At 47.7% G+C, this 26,630-nt stretch overlaps 1 long non-coding RNA gene and 1 pseudogene across 1 annotated transcript in view; one reads left to right on the forward strand and one right to left on the reverse strand.

The window, feature by feature from the left end:
- The window catches only part of LOC101330258 (pro-neuregulin-2, membrane-bound isoform-like), a 46,182-nt pseudogene that overhangs the window by 13,748 nt on the left and 5,804 nt on the right, over window positions 1-26,630 (reverse strand).
- The window catches only part of LOC141278989 (uncharacterized), a 30,761-nt gene continuing 15,522 nt past the window's right edge, over window positions 11,392-26,630 (forward strand). Inside the window, exon 1 of the long non-coding RNA XR_012332588.1 lies at window positions 11,392-12,014. This is a non-coding gene — a long non-coding RNA (uncharacterized lncRNA). The remainder of the gene's footprint in view (window positions 12,015-26,630) is intronic.

Raw genomic sequence — 26,630 nt, forward strand, 5'->3', positions numbered from 1 at the left:
GGAAGTGGGTAGAAATACCTCTGGGCGAGGGGAAGAACCTTACCACCACCCCAGCCTCCCTCCCAAACTGGGAGCCCCTGGCCACTGCCAAAGTGTGATACCAAGATTTTCGAAAGGTAGAATGCAACAACACCTAAAATAAAAATTTTAAATGCCTCCAGACTCACTCTCTCCTGTCTTCCTCCACTGCATCTGCCATTGTGACCCCAGGGATGGGGAGAGGTCAAACGCCACCACAGCAAGGAGATGAGGCAGGGGAAATTCATGCGAGAGAGGAAAAGTCCACTTCTTGCAGCCCCATTGGATGGCGGGAGGAAGGTGGGAGTGGGGTGGGGAGACAGTGTTCAGGGGAGCCTGACTTGCATTCCCCCTCTCTAGGCTGAAATCTGGAATGTGCTCTGGGGTGTTGACAGGTTAAAAGGGATGACAAAAATAGAGGAGATTTGACCCAACTTGCCATTTGGGACCTGGGATGCCTTAGTCTGTTTGAGCTGCTGTAACAAACTACCAGAGCACTACCATAACACATAGTGGTTCATAAACAACAGAAATTTATTTCTCACAGTTCTGGAGACTGAATGTCCAAGATCAGGGTGGCAGCGTGCTGAAGACCTGATGAGGGCTCTCTTTCGAGGTGCAGACTATGGACATCTCCACTTCTTGTGGTACCTTCACATGGCAGAGAGCAGAAGGAAAGCCAGTGCTCCGCTCACTTTTTTTTTTTTTTTTTTTTTTTTGGCTGTATTGGGTCTTCATTGTTGCTCTCAGGCTTTCTCTAGTTGTGGCGAGCAGGGGCTGCTCTTTGTTGCGGTGCGCGGGCATCTCATTGTGGTGGCTTCTCTTGTTGCAGAGCACAGGCTCTATGTGCGTGGGCTTCAGTAGTTGCAGCACGGGGGCTCAGCAGTTGTGACACTTGGGCCCTAGAGTGTGCGGGCTTCAGTAGTTGCAGCACGTGGGCTCAGTAGTTGCGGCACACAAGCTCCAGTAGTTGTGCATGGGCTCAGTTGTGGCTCGCGGGCTCTAGAGCGCAGGCTCAGTAGTTGTGGCACACGGGTTTAGCTGCTCCGCAGCATGTAGGATCTTCCCGGACCAGGGATTGAACCTGTGTCCCCTGCATTGGCAGGCGGATTCTCAACCACTACCCACCAGGGAAGTCCTCCCCTCACTGTTATAGGGGCACTAGTTCCATTCATGAGGGGCTCCACTCTCACGGTCTCAACCAATCCTAGTTATGTCCTGAAGGTCCCACTTCCTAATACATCATATTTGGGGGGGGGTTTCCAACATATGAATTTGGGGGGGACACAAACGTTTAGTTCATAACATTGCCTCTCAGTATGGGCCCCCTTCACCAGGCCCCATCAACATGGGGCGGCTGCAGGAGTGAAGTAAACAGTATAAGGTTAGGCAGAGGGAGGCTTGGGCTGAATTTCCCAGATATTCTCCATCTTCTCCTGGATGGCAGTCATTCTCAAGGGAGGCAATTCCATACACAAAAGGGGTATATTCCAAAATGTGTACGGGGGCAGGTAATCTTTAGCCGTCACAATGAAGAACAGGTGCTTTTGGTTTCACTGGGTAAAAAGAACTTTCTTGCAATGCCAGAAACTGTCCTGCACACTAAAAAATTCTGCCCCAAATGGCAGGAATATTTCCACTGAGAATTCTGCTAAAGTATTATGCCCACTCTCCTTTCACCATATGTAGAAAGCTTAAGGAATTTGCAGTTCCATAAAAAATAATAGAATTGTCTTCTGCAGTTTGGTTGGGAAGTTTAAGAGGGTTAGGCATCATGGATCTCCCTCCAGGCACAGAAATTCCTAGTTAATCATTATATATTTACAGACTATGAAGCAAGCCATGGTCTGAACTTGTAGCAGTGTTGCAATTGGAGAAATCAGCTGGGCCACAAAAGAGTAATTTTTAAATAACTCAAAAATTTTCTTACATTTCCCAAATACGATGAAGGGTATACATAACCCTCAGCAGCATTTTTTTTGTTAACTGTCCACTCTTCATTCCCATCCATTTCCTCACATCCAGTTTGCTTTTCCTCACTTAACTAAAAACTCTATTTTAAAAAGCACTCTCCCTCCTTTTCTAGTCTCTGTCACTAAAGCTCAGCTCTGAGGGCTGACTCGGAGAATGTTCTGGGTATCTGGGGGCCGGACGGCTCAGCCATGAGCAGAGTCCCTGTGCAGGGCACCCAGGTGACAGCTGCCCATTGGTTGCTCATAGTTGTCAAGCACACAGCAGGCCGAAGACGGGGCCTGACCAGATGAAGAGTAAAGATACAACAAGCCACTTTTATGGTGCCAACTCCCTTGGGCCTTGTCACACACACCAAACAGGACAACACAGAGACGAAAAGGGCCCATTGACTGCAGTGTGAGATGTGGGACACCCCATTGCTGTGGAGCCTATTCTGGGCTACAGCAAGGAGTTTCACATTCTGCAGCCCTATTTTGAGGGGATTGGGGCAGGAAGCCCCTTCCTCCTCAGAACCTGGAGGGCCTAAGAAATCATGCCATGATATCCTCCCGGGGAAGGTAGGGAGGTAGGTGGGAGACGGGTTACAAGTCTCCCATTCTCTCACGTTAAGGTGTCTTTTAAACAGAAACACACACCAAACAAGGTTATATATTGACCAGTGGACAAAAATGTTGTGACCAGGGGCTCACAGGAACCTAAGTTCATGTTTCTCTTAGGGGTGATAAACAGTTCGGTATTCACTAACTCGCCGTTTCACAGCAACCGTAGAGACCCTACGTACTGCAAAAAAATGAGAATAGGCTGTATTATGATGAACACAGCAGTATGTTTGGGCTTCACACACAGCCCATCTCAGGGACCCCTCCTCCCTTCCCGGCGGACCCCAGACCACACTTTGAGAACCGCTGCTCCAGTGCACGACAGTTCAACAGGCTGGCACTGGGAGTACACTGTAAACTCCATTAGGGTCACCACAGCTATTTTGTTCATCTTTGTATTTCCAGAATCTTGCATAGTGCCAAGCACATAGTAGGCACTCAATATGTGAATTAAATTAAAATGGGTTGGGATGAGGTATTTATGAGAAGGCTGAAGAAACCTGAGAAAGGCAGAATGGTCTCTTTGGTGCTGAAGGTCAGCTCAGTCTTTTTTTTTTTTTTTGCGGTACGCGGGCCTCTCACTATTGTGGCCTCTCCCGTTGCGGAGCACAGGCTCCGGACGCGCAGGCTCAGCGGCCATGGCTCACGGGCCCAGCCGCTCCGCGGCATGTGGGATCCTCCCGGACCGGGGCACAAACCCGCATCCCCTGCATCGGCAGGCGGACTCTCAACCACTGTGCCACCAGGGAAGCCCTGTTCCTTATCTTTTCTTATACAAACACAACTAAGCATTGGGTCCATGGCTTTGATGAAATAATGACTGGTAACTCCATGTGTCAAATTCAGCCTCTGCCTTACTTCCATTTGGCCTATGGCTTCTTCCACAGCAAAGACCAAAAAATGACACCGTGTACATTTTTAAGAGGGTCCACAGTTAAATTCTGGTTCTAATATCCCGCACAATGGGACCCTTGCACCCAGAAAGTAGAGGAGGGGCAGGCACTAAGCAGATTGCTAGAAACTGGTGGCAATTGCTAGAAACTCCTTCTTGTGTGTGCAGGTGCAAGGGTGAGGAACCACAGCACAGAAGTGAGGGAGAGGAGCCTCTCACCATTGTCCAGCTGAATTAGTTTCCCATGGCAGCCGTAACAAGTCACTGCAAGCTGGGTGGCTTCAAACAACAGGAATGTATCCCCTCACAGTCTAGAGGCCAGAAGTCCAAAATCTAGGTGGTGGCAGGGTTGCAACCCCTCTGGAGGCTCTAGGGAAGGATCGTTTTTTTGCCTCTTCTCACTCCTAGTGGCTTATTTGGCTGTGGCTACATCACTCTCGTCTCCTGTCTGTCTCCACGTGGCCTTTCTCCGTCCTGTGCATCTCCCCTCTGTGTGTCTCTTGTAAGGACGCTTGTCATTGGATTAAGGGCTTACCTGGATGATCCAGGATGATCTCTCCATCTCAAGATACCTAATTCCAGAAACTCTTTTTCCAGATAAGGTAACATTCACTGGTTCCAGGAATTTGACAGGGGGATATGATGGTGAATTTTATGTGTCAGTTTTGCTGGGCCATGGTGCCCAGATATGTGCTCAAACATTATTCACGGATTGTCCTCCATATTGTGGGTGGGCCTCACCCAATCAGTTGAAGGCCTGAATAAAACAAAGGCTGACCTCCCCAGAGCACGAGGGAATTCTGCCAGCAGACAGCCTTTGGACTTCATCTGCAATATTTGTTCTTCCTGGGTCTCCAGCCTAACTGCCTTTCGACTCAAACTACAACTCTTTCCTGAGTCTCCAGCCTGCTGCCTCCCCCATCAGATTTTGGACTTGCCAAGCCCCCATAATCATGTGATCCGATTCCTTAAAATAAACCTCTTTCTCTCTATATATATTTACATCCTATTGGTTCCGTTTCTCTGGTGAACCCTAACTAACACAGCGGACCACCATTCAACCCACTACACGAGCATCTACCCAAGGGGAGGGGAGGATTTGTGAAAACTTGAGACTTCCCTTGAATGTGGGGATAAGTGTAAAGGTATCTTGCAGTGGACAAATCCATTATTAGTTCCTGACGTGGGGTGCCATGGGTGTTACACACTCTCTAAGTGTCTTCCTTTCCCAGTTCTTTTAATTTTCTATAAGTCAGGGTGATTTCTTATCAAATTCCACACAGTGGCTCAGCAGATGGACTCACCACTGACTTCATGGAGACAGAGAACCTTCCAAGGAAACTCCCTCCTGCTTCCTACCCTAAGCTGAACATTTGCTATAGACTGACTCACCCTTCTCCCTGCTTGGCGGATAATGAAAGGAGCAGGGCTGTGAAGTCAGCCAGAGCTGTGCTTGAATTCTGCTCTGCCATTTACAGTTGATTGATCTTGGACAAGTTACTTAACTTTTCTAAGGCTGACAGTACTTTTGAAGAGATAATACTCAGAGGGCTGGTACGAGGTTGAAGGAGACACTGATGCAAATGTATACCCAGTACCTGACACTCAGTGAATTTCTTTCCTTTCCCCCAACCAGGACAGAATGGTGACAAGGCCCTCATGAGCAATGCAGGCAATGAGGGAAACAGTGCATCTTGGTCTGATGACTGCCCTATCTGCTTGTAATGTTATTTTACTTATATTTTATCCTGAAATTAAATCAATTCTTTTTTTTAATTAGCCTTGTCCTAGACACTTGTGAAATCATGGGTTTAACTTGCTAATTATATATATATTTTTTAAATTAATTAATTAATTTATTTATTTTTGGCTGTGTTGGGTCTTCGTTGCTGTGTGTGGGCTTTCTCTAGTTGCGGTAAGCAGGGGCTACTCTTCATTGTGGTGTGTGGGCTTCTCATTGCAGTGGCTTCTCTTGTTGCAGAGCACGAGCACTAGGTGCACGGGCTTCAGTAGTTGTGGTGCACGGGCTTAGTTGCTCTGCGGCATGTGGGATCTTCCTGGACCAGGGCTTGAACCCGTGTCCCCTGCATTGGCAGGCGGATGCTTAACCCCTGCGCCACCAGGGAAGCCCTATATATATTTTTTCCAAGGCACAGTAAATACACTTAGTCACTCATTCAAGAGTGCCTTTTATGATCTCAGTAGGGTTAACAGGCTAGTTATAAATCTTTCTTCTAATATGCAATAGATGAATACGTTCAGGTAGTCATTCATTCAGCAGGTATTAGAGCGTCTTTTTTTTGTGCCAACAGCCTGGCACAGCTCTAGGCTCTGAGCACCCAGGCAAGGCAGTTGACTCCAGACGCCACTCATTCCCAGGGCTGAGAGGGTCAGTCGCACTGGTTAGGAAGCTCTGTCAAGCGTTTACCAAGGTACCTAGTTGGGGTGTACTAAATCCCAGGCCTCGAGTCAGAGGCTTTCTTCTGTTCTGCATTTGCCCCCATGCAATGGGAGGGAGGTAAGAAAGGGCGGTGGATCTATTTTAGACCCTGGGTGTCTTCTTGCCTTCCATCTGATTCTTCCTTATAGGTGACTGAAAGAAAAACTGACTCATGCCTGCTCTGTGGGTTTGTCCATCGTGTGTGTGTGTGTGTGTGTGTGTGTGTGTTTTCTCTCCCTTTGTTTCCCCTTTCAGGGCAGCTGCATGAGTAAATGGGCTCAGGACCTCACAGTGACTGGCCAGCCAGCCACACTCCCTCTCTTCCTTTTCCTCAGGGGTCCACATTCTTCTCACAAGGCTGCCCTGGGCTGCAGGACCAGGCCCCCTTAAGATGGCAAGACTCAGATTTGGGGATAGCGTAGGAGAGGCCACCTTTCGGCTGAGCCAAGAGCCCCAGCCCAGCTTTACCTGTGCCCATCAGAGACGCACCCAGGGTTCCACACGCTGCCTGCCCTCTCACAGTGGCTCCCACCTCCAGCGTGATCTGGGGACTCGGCTTTGTCAATACCTTTTCAGTCTGTACCTTTCTCCAAGGGCTTCCTCTCTGAGTACCAGAATGTTTCTCTATGGCAAAACCAAACACAACCTGTGCAGACCAGTTCTCCCTGTTATGTGCCCCTCGCATGTCAGTGCTGTGCCTCTCCTTCCTCACGACAGCATGCTGGGAGAAGGGGGTACACTTAGGGTCTCTGTCTGCCAGCCACCTGCTCGTTCCTGACTTTCCCCGGTCTGTCCTCAGGCCCCACCACCCTCCTGAAATGGCTCTCCTAAGAGTTGGCAGTGACCTTCCCAGGCTCCTCATGGACCCCAGCAGGCTGGGGCACGTGGACCCTCCCTGGCCGCCAGCACGTGCTGCCCCATCTCAAGGCTCCCGGACCCATCTCCTCCTCCCCACAGGATAAGGGCCCTCCTGTCTCCCCACCCTCGTCCTCCCCTGCAGCAGCCCCGTCTGTGCCCCCTGCCCTTCTGCCCTGCGTCAGGCCCTCGGCCTCCACGAGAGAAAGGCTGCCGTGCTTGGCTGTCCTCCTTCCTTCTTGGAGCCCAGAACTAAAAATAGAAATGGCCAAAGCCTCATGACCAGGCTTCTGGGAAGTCCGGTGGGAACAGCTCAGGGTTTCAGAAAGGAAGCGTGACGTGAGCCCGGGAGTCAGGAGGCCCAGAAGAACGAGGAGATTCCTAAAGAACGGGGCACGACAGGCCTGCCGTCCTGCCCTCTGTTAACAGGGAGCCAACTGGTGAGTTGCCAGGGCCGAGTGCAGACCTGGGCGCCTGGGTCAGAGGGGCATCAGTCACAGCTTATCATCATAGACTATGGACGAGAAGGCAACATGGGCACCAGGTGAGGGTGAAGTCAACCTCTCACCTTTAACACCTGTGGATGGAGCCCAGGGAGAAGGCAGGGCTCCTGAGGCACCACACTGTGTCAGGGTGACCTAAGCCTCCTCCGGTAATGGTGACGGGAAAATAGAGGCCCCGGGAAGTGCTCCAGGGACGGCGGGTGAGCAGGGCCCCCTCCCTGCTGCTGCTTCAGGCTCCCTCAACCACCCACGCTGCACAGACCTGGAGGCCCTTACAGATAGATGCTCCTTTTATCAAGCAATGGCGATACCTGTTTTAAACATCAGCGGGTTCTGAATGCAGCCGGCAGAGAGCTCTCCACTGTTCAGGAAATAGGCGCCCCGGGCAGGAACGAAGGCTGCTTTCCCAGAACTGCGCTCAAGTGCTGCTGGAGAAGCCCAAGCTCGTTCAAACTCCTTGGGCAGACGCACCGGAATGTGATGAGGAAGTAGAAACAGGTGGCTCCCACCTACCCGTTTACGATTACAGCAGCAGCTTCCAGAGGCAGAGGGGATGAGTTAGCACCAGGCATAACTGGGCAGGAAGCCCCAGGCTATGGTTTTTACCAACAAATACTTGTAAATAAGTTGCAGAACCCCTAACACACTGGTCTGGGCTGTGTATGTGTGCGTGTGTGTGTGTCTGTGTGTGTGAGATGGGGGACACATTTATGAGAATATAAAATAAAGCATGCAGACACAGAGGGGAGGAATAGAAGAGACGGATGGTAGAGTGGAGGGAGACCTGCAGTCAGGACCCGAGAGCCAGAGGAGGAGATGAGGCCTGAAGAGACTCTTGTGGCCTAAAGCAGCAGATCTTATTCTTGAAGAATCTCCAGGAGCTGTCCTGTACTTCCTAAGAGACGGTGTCCAAAAGCAGGAGGCATCTGTCAAGTAGAAGACAAAAAGGGCTGTTGACCAGCAGGCCAGACACGGATGAGAAGAGCCAGTGGTCTGGGAGCAGCGGGGGCAGCACCAGATCCCCAGGGCTTGTTAAGCGCACCTGGCACCGTCCCTGCTCTCCCTCTGCCTCTGTTTCTGCTGTTAGAGCATGGCTCAAAATCAAAACAAATAAGTTAAACCTCTTTCCCTCCAGATTCTCCTTTTCTTCTTAATGATAAACTTATTTTGTATGAAATATAAGAGGCAATTAGAGAAGAATATAACAACCCAGGTTTAAAATTTTAGCATTATGCCATTTTGCATCAGATCTTATTCAGAGAGAAAGTATCACAGACGCAGTGGATCTGTGGATCCAATCTTTCTAAGAAGCTGCTTCATTGCCATCAGCCCCATGGTCAGTGGGGCTGCCTTGTGGGAGTGGACAACACATCCCTTTGAGAGTGATGTAGGAAGGCAGGAGCTGAAGTGGTCCCTAAATTCACTCTCTCTTCTCAGGAAGGAGGGCAGATGGCAGAGGGTGGGTGTGTGGGCAGGTCTGTTGTTAAATGAGGTCTAAAGAAACAGGATATCTGAAGAAGGCTTCAAGCTGTACCCATGTAATTAAGAGCTCCGGCCCAAGCACTGGCACCAGTTTTTCTTGTTTAGGACTTTAGTCTTGCTGGTTATCCTTTCACTCACATCTTTATTGAATTTTATACCCTTATTTACCATGTGCCCTTTTAACTGCCAGGGTTCATGAACCATTACTGTAATTTTCCACTCACGTGACTTGATCTGCAGATGGGTGCTACCATACTTAATCAAATATTTCCTGTTTACTCACCTGCAAAATTAGGACAATAGGGCTTCCCTGGTGGCACAGTGGTTGAGAGTCCGCCTGCTGATACAGGGGACACGGGTTCGTGCCCTGGTCCGGGAAGATCCCACATGCCGCAGAGCGGCTAGGCCCGTGAGCCATGGCCGCTGAGCCTGCGCGTCCAGAGCCTGTGCTCTGCGACGGGAGAGGCCACAACAGTGAGAGGCTCGCGTACCACAAAAAAAAAAAAAAAAAATTAGGACAATAATACCTATTTCAAAAATTTCCCAAGGGTTGAGATAATATATGTAAATCACCTAGCACAGTAACTGGCAATATAATAGTAAATGTGTTTTTTTCCTTTTTCTTTCTAAATTCTCATAAAGTATCTGTTTGAGAACTCCATTTAGGATTCTCAAAGAATTGCCAACGAGCACCACAGTTAGAATTTCTGGAAACTACTTTTGGCTCAGTAATGGAAATTGTGGCAATTCCTTTCTTCCGATTAACCTAGATGCTGGAAAACCTGCAGGAGTTAACAGTGTTAAAGTATGATTTTTTAAAATGTAAAAATATAACGGTTACACAGTTATAAAATGAATGAGTCAAAGATTAGTTAGTGGGTATCACACTGGTACCCATTAATTAATGAAGACACCAGTAAGATGTTAAGACTGTTTCAAAGGAGAATTTGAGAAACAGAGAGGCAATGACAAAAGATAAAATGGTTTTGCTAATACACGCAAAACTGGTTAATATTCTCATGCAATAAAATATGTTTGGGGTTACCTTTTCTACAGAGGAGAAATCAATTGTATCTTCACCAGACAAAATTCACTTGCATTGCTAAGGACAAGAACCTTTTGCGTTACTATAAACTTTTTTACAAATTTACTTCAACTCCTCCAGAGATGGAAAATAGCCTGGCCAATAAGAAATCAATTTGCATAAACCTGTAGAATCAGAAAATGACAAGAGATTCCAGCAGGCAACAATAAGCATTCCACTGAAAGGAAACCTAGTAATCTCTCTTGTCCATTTCCAAATCTTGGACAGTTTTCCCCAGTGATACCTGTACAATTAGACTGATCTAGGAGGGAGGCTTTGGAATTTTCTCACCCTGAATCGTGGGACCAGGCCCCTGTTACAGCCAGTGCCTCCCTCTCAGTCTCTGATTACAGGAATTCTCCTCTCCCTGAGCCATGATGTGGATTAGGGTGAGGGTGCTGAGGCAGCCGGTTCCGACATTAACCATTTTGTTCCTGTGTTCTGTAGCTCAAGGGCTAGCTATATATGTAGCACCACAAACTGCTCCAACTGGCTTCCCAGACTGCTCTCCAACTTTACCCTTGCAAACCCTCAACCCAAGCCCGAGAGATAATTAACAGACCCTGAGGGACTTCCCTGGTGGCTCAGTGGTTAAGAATCCACCTGCCAATGCAGGGGACACGGGTTCGAGCCCTGGTCTGGGAAGATCCCACATGCCGCGGAGCAACTAATCCAGTGCGCCACAACTACTGAGCCTGTGCTCTAGAGCCTGTGAGCCACAACTACTGAGCCCACACACCACAACTACTGAAGCCCACATGTCTAGAGCCCGTGCTCAGCAACAAGAGAAGCCACTGCAATGAGAAGCCTGCGCACCGCAATGAAGGTAGCCCCCGCTCACCAGAACTAGAGAAAGCCTGCATGCAGCAACGAAGACCCAACGCAGCCAAAATTAAAATACATAAATAAAATTTTAAAAAAAGCATCTGCCCTCCAATGCAGGGGACACGGGTTCAATCCCAGGTCAGGGAACTAAGATCCCACAGGCCGTGGGGCAACTGAGCCTGAGCGCCACAACTACTGAGCCCACAAGCTCTGGAGCCCATGCACTCTAGAGCCCGTGCGCGCCACGACGAGAGCGCCTATGTGTGGCAACTACTGAGCCTGTAAATTCTAGACCCTGCGTGCCACAACTAAAGAGAAGCCTGCGTGCTGCAACGAAAGATTCCATGTGCCACAACTAAGACCCAATGCAGCCAAGTAAATAAATAAATACTAAAAAAAAGGAAGAAATGCTTCTCAAAAACACACACACATACAAAATAACAGACCCTGAAATTTGCCAAATTTCACAAAATGGTTTGTTGAACAATTCAGCATGTACTGCCTTGGAACACCTTTTGTGTCATATTTTTTAACTTGTCTACAATTTTTTTTAACATCTTTATTGGAGTATAATTGCTTTAAAATGGTGTGTTAGTTTCTGCTGTATAACAAAGTGAGTCAGCTATACATATACATACATCCCCATATCTCTTCCCTCTTGCGTCTCCCTCCCACCCTCCCTATCCCACCCCTCTAGGTGGTCACAAAGCACTGAGCTGACCTCCCTGTGCTATGCGGCTGCTTCCCACTAGCTATTTTCCATTTGGTAGTGTATATATGTCAATGCAACTCTCTCACTTCGTCCCAGCTTTGTATACAATTTTTAAAAGTGATTTCTTCTGTCATCAATTAAGGTATACTTATTTGATAGCAGAAACGATCCCCCTCTACCAGCACCCAATATTAGGTGTCCAAACAGGTGTTTAATTAGATGTTAAACAAATATTGATTGAAGGGATAGACAGAAGGTGTTAGAATAGAGAACTTCCCTGCTCAGAAAAACTCTGACTTCCCAGCGCCTTCAGAATAACATGCAAACTTATCAGAGACCTTACCTTCCCCATCCACGTTGTCTACCTACTCCTGCCAGCCGGATGCTTACTCCCAATACATTTCTTTTTTTTTTTTTTTAGCATCTCTGTATCTCCTCTCTCAACCTGGAATGCTCTTTCCCTTCACCTTCAGGGCTTAACTAAAATACCGTCTCTTCCACGAAGCCTTCCCTGATCCCCTAGATGTGACCTCATCACTTGCCTTGTCCTCTCAGCAGCTGGAGTGAGACCATGAACGATGAAAGCTGTGGAGCCAGGTGGCCTGAATCCACTTAGCTTTGTGACCTTTGGTGAGTGACGAAACTATTCTGTGCTTGAATTTTCTAAGGTAAATTTGGGGAGAATACTACTGCTCACCTCAGGGTTTTTGTGAAGATTAAATAAACGAATACACTTAGAAGACACCTGGGGACTTCCCTTGTGGTCCAGTGGTAAAGAATCCACCTTACAATGCAGGGGACGCAGGTTCGATCCCTTGTCAGGGAATTAAGATCCCACATGTCGCGGGACAAATAAGCCCGCACACCACAAATACTGAGCTTGCGTGCCTCAACTAGAGAGGCTGCGTGCTGCAAACTACAGAGGCCACACACTCTGGAGCCTGCGCGCCACAACTAGAGAAGAGAAAACCTGCACGCCACAACTAGAGATAAGCCCGCACACCACAATGAAGAGCCTACACGTCGCAACAAAAGATCCCACATGCCTCAACGAAGATCCAGCATGCCTCAACTAAGACCTGACGCAGCCAAAAATAAATTAAGTAAATAAATAAATTTTAAAAACACGATTTACAATTTAAAAAAAAAAGAAAATAAGAAGACGCCTGGAACGTAGTCAGTGCCCAGGAAGATTAGTTATTATTATTCCTTTTGGATGCTCTCCTAATTCTATACTGGAGCCTCGTCCAGTTAGTTCATTCTGTCTCACATAGATTTTATTTACTGGTTACTCTTCTGACCCATGGCTGAAGTAAGCTCCTCAAGGGATGTTTAGGGAACATTTGCTGAATGAATGAACAAATTAAAGAATAAATGAATGGTTAAATCCTGACCTGGCTTTCAGTAAATAACTCCTCATCAAAAAGCAGATTTTTTCCTCATGGTATGTGGGACTTTTCTTTTAAACCACCAAAACTTTTGAGCTTCTTTTTTGCAATTTCAGGCCTCTGTTTGCTCTGAAGTGTAATGTTTGCATAGATGTGACACCTCCTACAGCACCAGGATCTTTCCGGCATAAACCATACTGGGCATATTTGTTTTCTGGGTGTAATTCAGAGTAGTAACTTGACAGTCAATTTGTCTCGCCTTATAAAATTCACACATATAGTTAATTTTTTCCTATTGCAAGCCCTAGGTTGGAAGGAAGGAATATTACTGATGGCAAGTTTTGTTACCTTGAGCAATTCACTTCCACAACCTTTCTATTTCCTTAGTTTTGAAAGGAGGTGATTTCACTGCTTATGAGGAGTGAATGGTTTGCACCACACATCTAGCCGCCCAACTTTTTTTTTCCACATAGAAATCTGTATTTTCACCTTATTTGGAAAATTGAAAAATTTGACAACTCTGAACCTTTATTCCTTCTAAGAAATATTGGCTGGCACTGAACAGGAGTTGTGAGTTGGGTAGGCACTCTCCAGACTGTCACCATGCCACCACTCCAAGTTGTCTCCATGACACCCCTTCACTTCTCTATGTTATTTTCCTATGGCTGCTGCAACAAATTACCACCAACTTAGTGGCTTAAAACAACACATACTTATTATTTAACTCACATATTTCAGAGTTCTGGAAGTCAGAAGTCCAAAATGGGTCTCACTGGGTTAAAAACAAGGTGTCTAGCCCCCCAACTTTTAAGACTCCCACCTGAGGGACAGGCCCGCAAAACACCTAGCTCTGAAAGACAATGGGGCCGGTGTCCACAAGACCCACAGTACTATAGCAAACAAACGAACCGTTCCTTATCCGTGCCTGAGCGTTCCCCGCAGCTATCCCTGCACAGGGCTCAGCACAGAGGGAGCTCAAAAAAACGCCCACCTCCTAGGCTTTCCATGAAAGAGGTTTGATTGCTTACTTTACAAGCTGCTGCCTGAGGGTCTGGGTTCTAATTTAGCCCACAACGAGGGGCTGGCTACGATCCTTCCTAGAGTCCAGAGTCTGGAGTTTAGGAAAGCTGGTGGGCGCTTCCCCTGCCTTCTCCAACCAGTTGCTCCAACAATAACATTGTCATCAGTACCTCCCTAGAAGGAGTTTGTCCACACCCCAATTTTTAGGGCTGCCACCCGAAGGACAGTCCCCCAGATCACCCAGCTCTGAGAGCCAAGAGGGCTTGCATCCACGAGGCCCCCAGGACAATAGCAAACAAAGAAGCAGGTTTTTTTGTTTTTTTGTTTTTTTTTTTTTGCGGTACACAGGCCTCTCACTGTGGTGGCCTCTCCCGTTGCGGAGCACAGGCTCCGGACCCGCAGGCTCAGTGGCCATGGCTCACAGGCCCAGCCGCTCCGCGGCATGTGGGATCTTCCCAGACCGGGGCACGAACCCATGTCCCCTGCATCGGCAGGTGGACTCTTAACCACTGTGCCACCAGGGAAGCCCAAAGAAGCAGTTTTTAAGTGGGCTACCCCAAACTATCTATAGGTTCAATGTAATCCCTCTAGAGATTCCAATGGAATTTTCACAGAAAAAAAAATTCTAAAATTTGTATGGAACAAGAAAAGACTCCAAATAACCAAAGCAATCTTGAGGAAGAACAAAGCTGGAGGCATCCTGCACCCTGATTTCAAACTATATTACAAAGCTATAGTAATCAAAACAGTATGGTATTGACATGAAAATGGACATAGACCAATGGAACAAACTAGAGAGGCCAGAAATAAACCCATGCATATATGGTCAATTACTTTTTGACAAAGGAGCCAAGAACATATAATGGGGAAAGGATAGTTTCTTCAATAAAGGGTGTTGGGAAAACTAGCCTGCCACATGCAAAAGAATGAAATTGGACCACTGTCTTACAAAATACACAAAAAATAACTCAAAATGGGTTAAAGACTTGACCTGAAACTGTAAAACCTCTGGAAGAAAACATAGGGACTAAGCTCCTTAACACTGGTCTTGAGATGATATTTTTGGGAGTTGACACCAAAAGAAAAGGCAACAAAAGCAAAAATAAACAAGCAGCACTACATCAAGCTGAGAAGCTTCTGCAAAGGAAAGGAAACCATCAACAAAATGAAAAGGTAGGGACTTCCCTGGTGGTGCAGTGGTTAAGAATCTGCCTGCCAGGGGTTCCCTGGTGGCACAGTGGTTGAGAGTCTGCCTGCCGATGCAGGGGACATGGGTTCGTGCCCCAGTCCAGGAGGATCCCACATGCCGCAGAGCGGCTGGGCCCGTGAGCCATGGCTGCTGAGCCTGCATGTTCGGAGCCTGTGCTCCGCAACAGGAGAGGACACAACAGTGAGAGGCCCGCGTACCGCAAAACAAAAAACAACAAAAAAAGAATCTGCCTGCCAGTGCAGGGGACACAGGTTCGAGCCCTGGTCCCTGAAGACCCCATATGCCATGGAGCAACTAAGCCCGTGCGCCACAACTACTGAGCCTGCACTCTAGAGCCCGCAAGCCACAACTACTGAGTCCACGGGCCACAACTACTGCAACCCATGTGCCTGGAGCCTGTGCTCCACAACAAAGAGAAGCCACCACAATGAGAAGCCCACACACTGCAACAAAGAGTAGCCCCCGCTCATCGCAACTAGAGAAAGCTCGCACACAGCAATGAAGACCAAACGCAGCCAAAAAATAATAAATTAAAAAAAAAAAAGTTAAAAAAACAAAATGAAAAGGCAACCTATGGAATGAGAGAAAATATTTGCAAACCACATATCTGTGGTAATACCTCAAATATACAAGAAAGTTATACAATTCAATAGCAAAAAACTCCCAAATAACCCCATTTAAAAATGGGCAAAAGGGGGGACTTCCCTGGTGCTCCAGTGGCTAAGACTCCACACTCCCAGTGCAGGGGGCCTGGGTTCGATCCCCGATCAGGGAGTTAGACCCCACATGCCACAACTAAGAGTTCGCATGCTGCAACTAAAGATCCCGTGTGCGGCAACGAAGATCCTGCATGACGCAGCTAAGACCCAGCGCAGCCAAATAAATAAATATTTTTTTTTAAATGGGCAAAGGACTTGAATAGACATTTCTCCAAAGAAGACATACAAATGGCCAACAAATATATGAGAAGGTGCACAACATCACTAATCATCAGGGAAATGCAAATCAAAACCACAGTGAGATATCACCTCACACCTGTTGGAATGGCTCTTATGAAAATGACAAGAAATAAATGCTGGTGAGGATGTGTAGAAAAGGGAACCCTTTTGCACTATTAGTGGGAATGAAAATTGTTACATCCATTATGGAAAACAGTATGGAGGCTGGTATACAAACTGTCAGAGATAAGATGAATAAGCCCTGAGGATCTAATATGTGACGTGGGGACTATACTGATAATACTGTTTCGTATAACTGCAATTTGCTGAAACAGTAAGAACTTGTGTTCTCACCAAGAAAAACAAACAAACTGGTAAATACATGAGGTGATGGATGTGTTTATTAGTTCAATGGTAGGAGTACTTTCACAATGTAGACATATACAAATCATCATGTGCACATTTTAAATACCTTACAATTTTATTTGTTAATAATACCTCAATAAAGCAGAGAAAAAAGAACAAGGCCTGGCATCAAGTAGGCACTTGATGCTAAATAAATGGTTATACTCAGGGATGAAGTGACAAGGGCTTGGGCTAACTGAAAAAAGGGTTCAGATGTAAAAAATATTATAAAGAAGCACCTTCAGAACCTGGAGAGAAGACCTAGGCACAGCTGAATTAAATAACTTAGCAACGTTAAATGCATGCAAGGCAAGAATGCAAGAAATGTCATAAAAATCACAAGACCATCATCCAATAAAAAGCATAGGCAACAGTATGTCCATGCAGAGGAGAGGGCATCACTTCAGTGTGGACAGGAAAGGCTCCACTGGGCCTCAAAGGATGGCTGAAGCAGGGGCATGCTTCCTGTGAGGGTGGTGGTATAAGGCTAAGCCAGACACAAACTCCTGGAGCCAAGGGTTTACATGGGACTGTCCCTGTGGTGGCCTAGAGAGCACTGGCTGCCAGGGGAGGGAGGCCAGATTTCTACCCTCTAGTCCTTCAGATCAGAACTAAAGCTCTGTCTGTTTTGTATTTATAACAACCAGCCAGGGCTTCCCTGGTGGCGCCGTGGTTAAGAATCCGCCTGCCAATGCAGGGAACACGGGTTTGAGCCCTGGTCTGGGAAGATCCCTCATGCCACGGAGCAACAAAGCCTGTGTGCCACAACTACTGAGCCTGCGCTCTAGAGCCCGTGAGCCACAACTACTGAGACCGTGTGCCACAACTACTGAAGCCCGCACGCCTAGAGCCCCCGAAACAAGAGAAGCCACCGCAATGAGAAGCCCGCGCCCTGCAACGAAGAGTAGCCCCCACTCACCACAACTAGAGAAAGCTCGCGCGCAGCAACAAAGACCCAATGCAGCCAAAAATAAAAATAAATAAAATAAGTTAAAAAAAAATAAAATAACAATCACCCATAATGTATAGGTTATGTATAAATTGCTTTCTGATACAAGCTACCTTCTTTTTAAAAGTGTTTCTAGAAAAAATAAAAATGCACCACAAGAACATGGCTTTAAGACCTTCTTAAAAGAGAATTTAATCCAATGATTGTGAGCTGAGATTGGTTTCATCCCCATAGTGCCAGGATACACACATACCTTCATATTCAAGGAGCATTTGGTGAATGGGTGAATAGATGCACGAATGGACCTGAGGTGGCCGTCTGGATCCCTCAGTGGACTAGAGCAGGGTGACAAGGGTGTTGATGGGGGCCAGGTGAGCCATCCAGAAAGAGGTCTAATGAACAGGTTTTTAAATCTGAGGCAAAGAGAGCAGAAGCAGACGTCTGCCTTTGTGGGTCTGCCTTTGTTCAGCCTCAGAGCTCTGTGTGCAGGAGATAGTGTGACCTTTATTTTCCCTGTGTCTGGTCAAAGAGGCTGTCTGATTAATGTTTGCAGTACACGGAGACAATAAACATAGGCAAGTCTGGCCTCTGGAGGGAGAGGTTTGGGGTTGGATCCTTTTCTCCAGTTTTGGCAGTGCCGACGATGGGGGGAGCATTATTTTTAAATCTTTGCCAAATGACATTTTGAAACCCGCACATGTTGGGGTGTGCCAGGCCAGAGCACTTGAAGAACAGACAGGCAAGGCCAAGGGAGCGCTCGGCTGCCCAAGGTGCACTGGCAGCTTGAAAATCCCCCTATCACAGGCCCCACTCTTTGTTTAGATGAACACTTTCTACAGCCAGAGGGAGGCAGGGACAGGCATTGCTCTTCTGGGGGGAAGAGCCCCAGGCCTAGTGGGAAGAACATTATTTTGGACACTGACAGACCTGGGTTTGGAGTCTGACACTCATGGAAAGCTCGGGGAAGTTACACATAATTCCTGCCTCTTGCCAAGTCAATCTTAATCGGAAAATGTAACATTTAGCCCTGCATGAATAGCACTTAGAAGAGGCCAAAGGAGGTGAGAGGGTGAGAGAGAGAGAGAGAGAGAGAGAGAGAGAGGTGAAAATAAAGGGGGAGCCAGGCTGCAAGACCCAGGCCAGCACTACCAGGCAAAGAGCCCACTGCACAAGCCTTGACTCGGGGGCTCACAGTCAGATGCCCACAGATAGAACCGAGAGGGTCTGTTTTTCCTTAGCAAGGAAAAAATTACACCCTGATTTTCATTAACTTCTAACTGCAATTTACATTGCCCTTCAGTTAAGCATGTGGGTAACAAACCACATGCTTCAGAGAACCTGTGACTTTGTCACAACTAGAATCACAGATGCTTTCACCATCATACTCTGGTTGTCCCAGAGACCCTGAAATATCACTTACATCCATCACTTTTTCAAAAGCACAGCCGTAATTAGACCTATTGCTAGATCGTGTCATTTAATGCATTAGTAAACTAGCATTTTTTCCACATCACAAATTTGTTTATATTCTAATAACTATATTCTCATATGCTCGGTTCCCTCTATAGCCCTTTGTGGTTATTTTACATTAGAATCAGCAATGTGAGACGAGGTCCATAGGCTTCGCCGGCCTGCCAGAGGGGTGAGTCAGAGCACACGGAAAGGTCAAGAGCTCAGAACAGCAGCCAGCAAAGGGAGGTTCTGAAAACACAAGATATATGTTGAGTTCCGTTTCAACATCCTTTTCAGAAGACACAAAGCCCTTTGCTGCTCATGTCTTTTGCCCTCAAAAGTTGATTGAAGGCCTGAGAACAGGATGGAGATGTCGGGAGCGGAATGGGTGGAGGTCCCCGGAGACATGCAGAAAGGGAAGATCATGGCCCATACTCCCCGCTGCCGTCCCCCAACACGCTGTATAGCCGAATCCAAGCTCATAAGTTAGAGCTGAACCAGCAGAGGCTCAGAGCCCATAGCCTTTGGGTACCCCTCACAGACTCAGCAACTGTCTGCTCAAAACTCCCAGGCTGCTTCTAACACCTGCCCAGCCTACTGAAAAACTTCCAGACTCCAAACATCTTTTCCTTAAGAAGGCTGAGATGAACTTTATGGTCTTTGTTCGATGAGTCTATTGCTATTTGATCACTGAGTGTATGAGCCAAAGCTCAATACTAAACACCCACTTGAACTTTGCAGCTTCCACGTTTCATTAAGAAGGCTATTGAGGAGTCTGGCCATGTGTCAAGGACACGTTGACTCTGGGGCCACCCCATTAACCCAAGTCAGTCCTGGAGGAGGGAAGGGTGTGGCCATGAGCCAACAGGGAGGGATGCGGACCAGATGGGAGAGGCTCTGCTGGCAGCTGGCAGCCCTGCCTCTCACTCCCTGCTTGAACCTTGGGTGACTCTCGTCCCAGGGTGCCTCGGCTTCCCTGTCAGAAGGTTAACCATGGTTGAAGATCAGTGGAAGAGGAAGAGGGAGGAGGGGCAAGGGGGCAGGTGGGTGCGGTTCTGGGGAGCCAGGCTCACACGGGGAGAACTGAGGGAGCAGCGAGGTCTGGCAGGTGGCAGAGTCCCAGCCAGAGACAGCCAGGACTCTCAAGGTGCTGGTGTCCCCACGGTGGCTGGTCAGGAGCACAGACCCGTTCCCAGTGCTGGCTGAAAGCCCCCTCCTCGGTGTGGGCAGCCAGAGAAAAGAGGAGTTCTCTGGGCCTGACACCTGCTGCCCCACAGCAGAGATCGGGACTGGCCAGCTGCCGTCCTACTCAACTAGTCAGAGTTCTGCATTTAAATGAGAGAGAAGAGGGATGCAAAGCTGTTCTTTCTGGTAGCTTTCATTCATTCATTCAGTGCTATCTCTGGATATTTTTCTGCTTCTAAAAATAAAACGTGTTTATTGTAAAACAATTCAACATAATGAAAATCTGAAATCACTGGAAATAATGTTTCTCAGTACTACCCCTTGAGCAAACCATTTATTGTTATGTGTTCATTGTATGTACTTTTTTTGGTCTAATCCTAAGTGAATCAGTCACTTTTTTAAAAAAATTAATTAATTAATTTATGGCTGTGTTGGGTCTTTGTTTCTGTGCGAGGGCTTTCTCTAGTTGCGGCAAGTGGGGGCCACTCTTCATCGCGGTGCGCAGGCCTCTCACTGTCGCGGCCTCTCTTGTTGCAGAGCACAGGCTCCAGCCGCGCAGGCTCAGTAGTCGTGGCCCACGGGCCCAGTTGCTCCGCGGCATGTGGGATCTTCCCAGACCAGGGCTCGAACCCGTGTTCCCTGCATTGGCAGGCAGATTCTCAACCACTGCGCCACCAGGGAAGCCCTGTATGTACTTTTTAAAAATTCCTTTATTTTCTCCTTTTATGGTAACATATAAACATGTTTATTTTGGGCAATGTAGAAGTATTTGGATTAAAACATCAGAGTTTCTTTCCACACCTTTTGACCCCTAATTCCACTCCGCTCTGCAGAGAGAGTCGCTGCTAATGTTCAGGGTTCTATCCTTCTAGAAATTCAAATGCAGGGAGCTCACTCTCAAGCTTGCTGTCCAGCACTGTCAGTGGTAAGGCAGCTCCTGCCAGTGCAGCCCTGCCCAGCCTCTCCACGCAGCCCTGCTACACTTCTCAGCCAGGCATCAGACCCTGTCCCCTCTGTCCCCCAAAGTCCAGAGGGCACATGTAAGCCCTCTAGTTGTTCCCTGAAGGTTCCTCTCACATTACTTTAGGTAAAGGGGAAGCATCTCTCCCTCCCTGTGGGGAGTGTGGGGAGAGGGGACAGGAAGCCTCAGCACTCCAGTAACTCTCCAGCCCTCTGTCCCTTGTGGGCTGGATGGGGTGAGCATTAATGTCAGCAAGGCTGGTTTCAGGACATCTTAGCATGTCCTGCATATGTGGTCTGGCTCCTCTCTTGGGATGCAGGAGAATTAAGCCTCTATCATGTACTCTCAGCCTTTGGGGTCTCAGCTGAAACAGAGACGGAAAGAGGGTATGTGTGTGTATGTGTACATATGCTTACGAGCTACCACAGGCAGGCTTTTAATTTAGCTGCTGATTCTTCTAAACAGTTGTCATTTTGGCTTCCCCAGACCATCCCACCAGCCCTGGAAGAGGTCCCCCTGCCCTGCTTCTCAAACTGGGAGAAGCTTAGCACTGGACATACCCAATGTATGCCACGGGGTTTATGAGAGCATCTCATTTATGTAAAAGTTTTGGTGGAAAAGGTGATGTAACATAATTATTCAGTATTTAATTCAAGAGGGATAAATTGGGAGACATCAAGAACATTTCTCCTTTGCAGTTAGCTGCTTAGGGCTTTGGTGCCAGACCTCCAGGAGATGCACAATTATTCTCCTGTGCCCCTAGAGATGTTCTCCTATGCCTCTCGGGACATCTTGAAATGTGCTGCCTCCAAGAAGGCCCCTGCTGATCCCTGCCTCCCAGTAGCCACACCTTTGAGTAGTCCCCTCCCACACTGTGCCAGGGCTGGTCTGTGTGACCAATAGAATATGGCAAAAGAGATGTCATGTCACTTCCAAGATGAGGTTATAAGCTTACCAGGTTATGAAAGACCTGAGTTCTCTTTCTTGGATCATTTGCTTTGTGGGAAGCAAGCTACCATGTGAAGCAGCCCTATGGAGAGGCCATAAGTGAGGGACTGAGGGCTGCCAACAACCACATAAATGAGCTTGGATGCAGACCTTTCAGCCCCAGTCGAGTCTCCAGAGACTGCAGCCCCTGCTGACAGATTAATCACATCTTCATTCACACCTTGAAGTGTGAATCACTTAAATCACACCTTGAGCCAGAACCAGCTAAGCCGCTGCTAGATTCCTGAGCCTCAGAAACTGTGTGACATAATACATGTTTATTATTTTAACCTGTTAAGTTTTGGAATAATTTGTTATGCAGCAAAAAACTAATGCCCTGCCTTGTAACACAGTTTCTTTTATAAAACAGCTTGACTACAGGTTGTCTTTCTCTTGACCTCTCTCACGCTTAGCCTTTCTGCTTATTAAATATTTATGCTGAAGTAACCGTGGCAGGCATGGGCCTCCATATGCAACTATTTCTGTACCCCTATGTGGTCTTAACACAAGGTCAGAAATTCAGGATTACTGCTGCTGACAACTGCAATTTGAGAGGGCTAACTTCTGGAAGGATGACCTGATCAACAGCCCAGGCCTTTCAACTTCAGCACCTCTCTTCTTTCTGAGCTGCCAAGGGGACATCCAATCTGAGGCTCAGGAGAGACACAAATCTGATCATTATTGACATATGAGTAATAGCTAAATCCAGGTGATTAGAGGAATTTCCTTGGGGTAAAAACTTTGGTTGAGAACTCTGATGTTTGGGGAGAAATTTGCATAAATTGTCCTTCATCTCAAATACTAGTGCTGCTTCTGTTTAAACACTGGCACTGTTTATGGTTATCTTTTTGAAATCATGAACCCCAGAAGATGTTTTCACGGTTCTATCAGTTATGATCCTATTTTGCCAGTTACAGAAAAGCCAAATTGAACAGGGGCTTTGCTGGCTCACATGGCCAGAAGTCAGATGAAAGTGAACTTTGGTCCCATTTCTTTACAAATCTCCTTTGCCTTCACGGGGTCAGCTTCATCCTGAGGCTAATCCCTGTAGGATGACTCTGGGTAGCCAGAAGGGACACATACATCCATGTTTACATCCAGGGGGACAGAGGGCATTTCTGAACCAACATTCCAAAGAAGAGCTGGAGATTCACCATAACTTGCCCCTCAAAGCCCTGACTGTGCCCAGAGGAATGGAATGTCCTCACTGGCTTTAACTACCCAGGGCCCACCTGGAGCCAGGACTGAAGTCCATTTCCTCCTGAGAACGTGCTGCATGGGGAGGTTGGTGGAGACTTTAAGGAAAAATGAGGGAATGGTAGGTAATGAAAAATATCCTTTAGGCAAGCATCTAGATCTGCCATCCTAAGAACATAGTACAGAGAAAGATGCTGCCTCTTCAGTTTCAGAAGACACTCAATGCTCTAGTCCTCTTTTAGGGGGAAAAAGAACTGATTTTTTATCCAATTCTGGGTTTCAACCACCCATCACCAATATGTGAATGACTCTGGAGTCTTCTCTCCAGATCTTTGTGGGGCCTTTGATCTCTTAGGGAAGGAGTCGATGGGAAAGTCATCAGTCATGAGCCTGCTGTGTGGGTGGTACTATCGTCAGCACTTTCCCTTGCACTACATTATCTGATTTAGTTCCTTTGATCCTGTGAAGAACCTTATTATCCTCGGTTGACAGACGAGGAAATGATGCCCAAAGAGGTTAAGCAAATTACCCATGGGCACAGAGCTAATTAGTGGCGCATTTCCAGGACTGATTAGGATTCTCAGTGAGTTGGAGTGGACTTAGCCGAGTCAAAACCCTGGACATTTGTCGTAAGGATGCAAGGGTTATCTCGTGGAGCCTGAGGGCTGAGACACAGGTGGGAAAAGAACCAGGGACTGAAAAGCCATCAAGACTCTCTTTTGTCTCCGCTCATTTCTGTGTTTCTGCTTCATTCTTCTCTCCTCCGGCAGACCTGTTCTCTGCTTCTCCAGGCCTTGAGGCAGGAGAAGAGGCCAGTAAGTCACTGTCCTTTTCTTCCTCCCCAAATCCTGGGAAGGCACACCCCGACACAGGGGGTGAATGACGTTATCCGAAATGGCCGCTCCCCTGGCCTCCCTTTGGATGGGTGTCAGCTAAGTAAGGCCATGGTGACCTGAGCAGATACCCCAGAAGCAGTATTTTCTCTGCAGACCAGCAAAAGGGATCACACCTTTCGGCTAGCGGGTTGCTGAGAAAGGAGCTTGGAACCCACAACTTCTGCTGGTTGCCTACTTTTTCACTCTGTGGGCATTTGGTCCAAGCAGCCCCTGTGGCTGTTTATTATGCAATTCACAAAGTGGATGAGAGCCCGTGATGAAATAGTCACTTGGGACCTCAGAGTTCTCTGCCACGTTGTGTCGTGAAGAAATTCTGGGGCATTTCCTCCAGCATGGCCTTTGGATCCAGGTTGAGATTGGGTGGTGGATTCCCGGGAAGGATCATAACACTCCATCCCCTGGGGGGCAAGCAAGGCCCTCTCTGGAGAATCGGCCCTGCTGGACCCTAGGTGGTCAAAGAACCGATGGCATCTGTGTTCGGTGCCCAGGCCAGGGCTTGCTCCTGATCGGGGTCTACTAGTGAGTGAGGCCAGTATGAGGGGCGAGGCTCTCACCTGCCTGAGTCAATGTTGACCTGAACCAATTCACCCCACATGCGAATCCAGGAAGTGCGGTTCTCTCAGAACTGGGAGAGTCACTGACAGCTGGGGCAGCCTCTCCCTAGCATGTTTGAGTAAAGGAGTGTCTGTTTATCTTCCACTATTCAGAGCCACCAGGAGCCTGGCCCAGGTCAGCATGCTCTAGCTCATGAGGAAGGGAGGGTTGGTCCCCCACCTCTCGGCCAGCCCTGAGGAGACTCCCTCCTGAGGCCTCTGAAGTCAGCCTTGTCTTCTTAGCTGACACAATTGAACGCTTCCAAAACCCAATGGCCCAGGCTTCTCTCCAGAGCTCCAAACCTGGTCATCCAGTTGCCCATTGGACATCTGCCCTTGCGTGTGCACTTCACCGGGAGTCTAAAAGGCCAGGCCCCCATCCTTCACGCTCTCGTCTCCCGTCCTCACTTTTGTCACAACTGCTCCTCGTGCAGATTCATCCCTTGGGTGATTGTTCCCACCAGCCACCTACCTAACCATTCAAGCTGGGGAGCCATTCTCCATTCCTTCACTCAGGAAACATTTCTTGAACCTTTACCCTGCGCCAGATTCTGTGCTAGGCCCTAGAGGTAAAGACATGCCTCAGTGCAGACTCAAGATGCTCAGAGGCTAGCGAACAAACCCCACAAGTGCTGACAACACCCTGGGGAAGAGAAATGGCTCATCCCAGGCTGTTACAGAAGGAGTTAAAGCACCTGACCTGACTTACAGTACCAGGAAAGTTCTTCTGGCGATACCTGAGTTGAGTCATTCGAGTAGAGAGCAAGGGAGGAAGAGGCCTTCCGGGCAGAGGGGTATGCTTGAGAAAATATAAAGAAAGAAGGAATACGACGTGTCTGGGGAACCTTCAGCAGATTGATACTGTTAGAGGGTAAGTTACAAGGCAAAGGGGTCTTGAGCATTGAGGCTGGGACCACAGTCAGCAGCAGACCGAAATGGGGCTTTTGTTGGAGAGGGGCTCCTGCTGTAAGCTTGGACTGTGTCCTGCAGGCAATGAGAGCCTTTTAAGGGTTTGAGGCTATGGGTGGGGATGGGGGTGAAGGGAGCCAGATTAATACTTTGAAGGACTCGTTTTGGAGGCTGTGGAGAGGTCTGAATATGAGGGGGTGGGGTGCATAGCTGGAAGCAAGAGCTTGTAAAGGCAGATGATGGAACCTGAACTAGGGGGATGTGGAGGAAGGGGAGGAGACAAAGGGGAGACTGATTAGATATCACAGAGGCACAAGATGGATGAGTCAGGGACGACTTCCCTGTTTCTGGCTGCGTTATTTGGGTGGGTGGTGGGGTCAGCAATGGAAACAGAGAATGCAGGAGGAGAAACAAGTTTGGGGGAAATCTGATAAGTTCACATTTGGATGCACTGAGTTTGAGTGCCTGTGGGCTGTTCGGAATGGGGAGGCGGAAGTTCAGGAGGGAATGTTCAGTAGGCAGAAACTCTGGAGAGAAGCTGGGACCGGAGATGTGAATCTCTGGGTCATGAGGACTGATCAGTTGAATCAGTAGGACAGGATGCGGTCACTCAAAGAGAAAGGGTGCGGAATGAGAAAACCAGAGGGTGAGGGACGTGTCCTAGGGAGCCCTGATATTAAAGCTGCAGGCCAAAGAAACTCAGAGAGACAGGAGAGAGAAGAAACTCAAGAGAGAAACAGGAAGATGGGAGTGAGAAGAGGACTGTAACAGCCAAAGGCACTTGAAGAAAGGAGTCTTTTAGCTGTAGTGATCCTGTACTATTCGGGGAAACAGATTTTTTTAATGTATGCTTTCTGTAAATAAAAGCAACATTAAAACAGATTTTGGATGTTTATAACCACATCAGTCCTGACCTGTACATTAAAAGGCTTTTATTTGGAACCTGGTTTTGTACAACAGTGCCCCCTGGTGTAGATGTCATGCTTAAATACTTACCTTTTATTAGCATGGAGGCAATATTCTGGAAATATTGTTGCTGCTCTCACACTTTCTGTTTAACTTAAAAAGCAAATTCAAAACACAGATGTTTTGGGATGGGGAAGTGTTTAATTTGGGGAGCTTAAGTTTTATGTGATGCAACATTGGGGGTATTGAT

The sequence above is a fragment of the Tursiops truncatus genome, chromosome 6 (assembly GCF_011762595.2).
Source record: "Tursiops truncatus isolate mTurTru1 chromosome 6, mTurTru1.mat.Y, whole genome shotgun sequence".
Classification (NCBI taxonomy): domain Eukaryota; kingdom Metazoa; phylum Chordata; class Mammalia; order Artiodactyla; family Delphinidae; genus Tursiops; species Tursiops truncatus.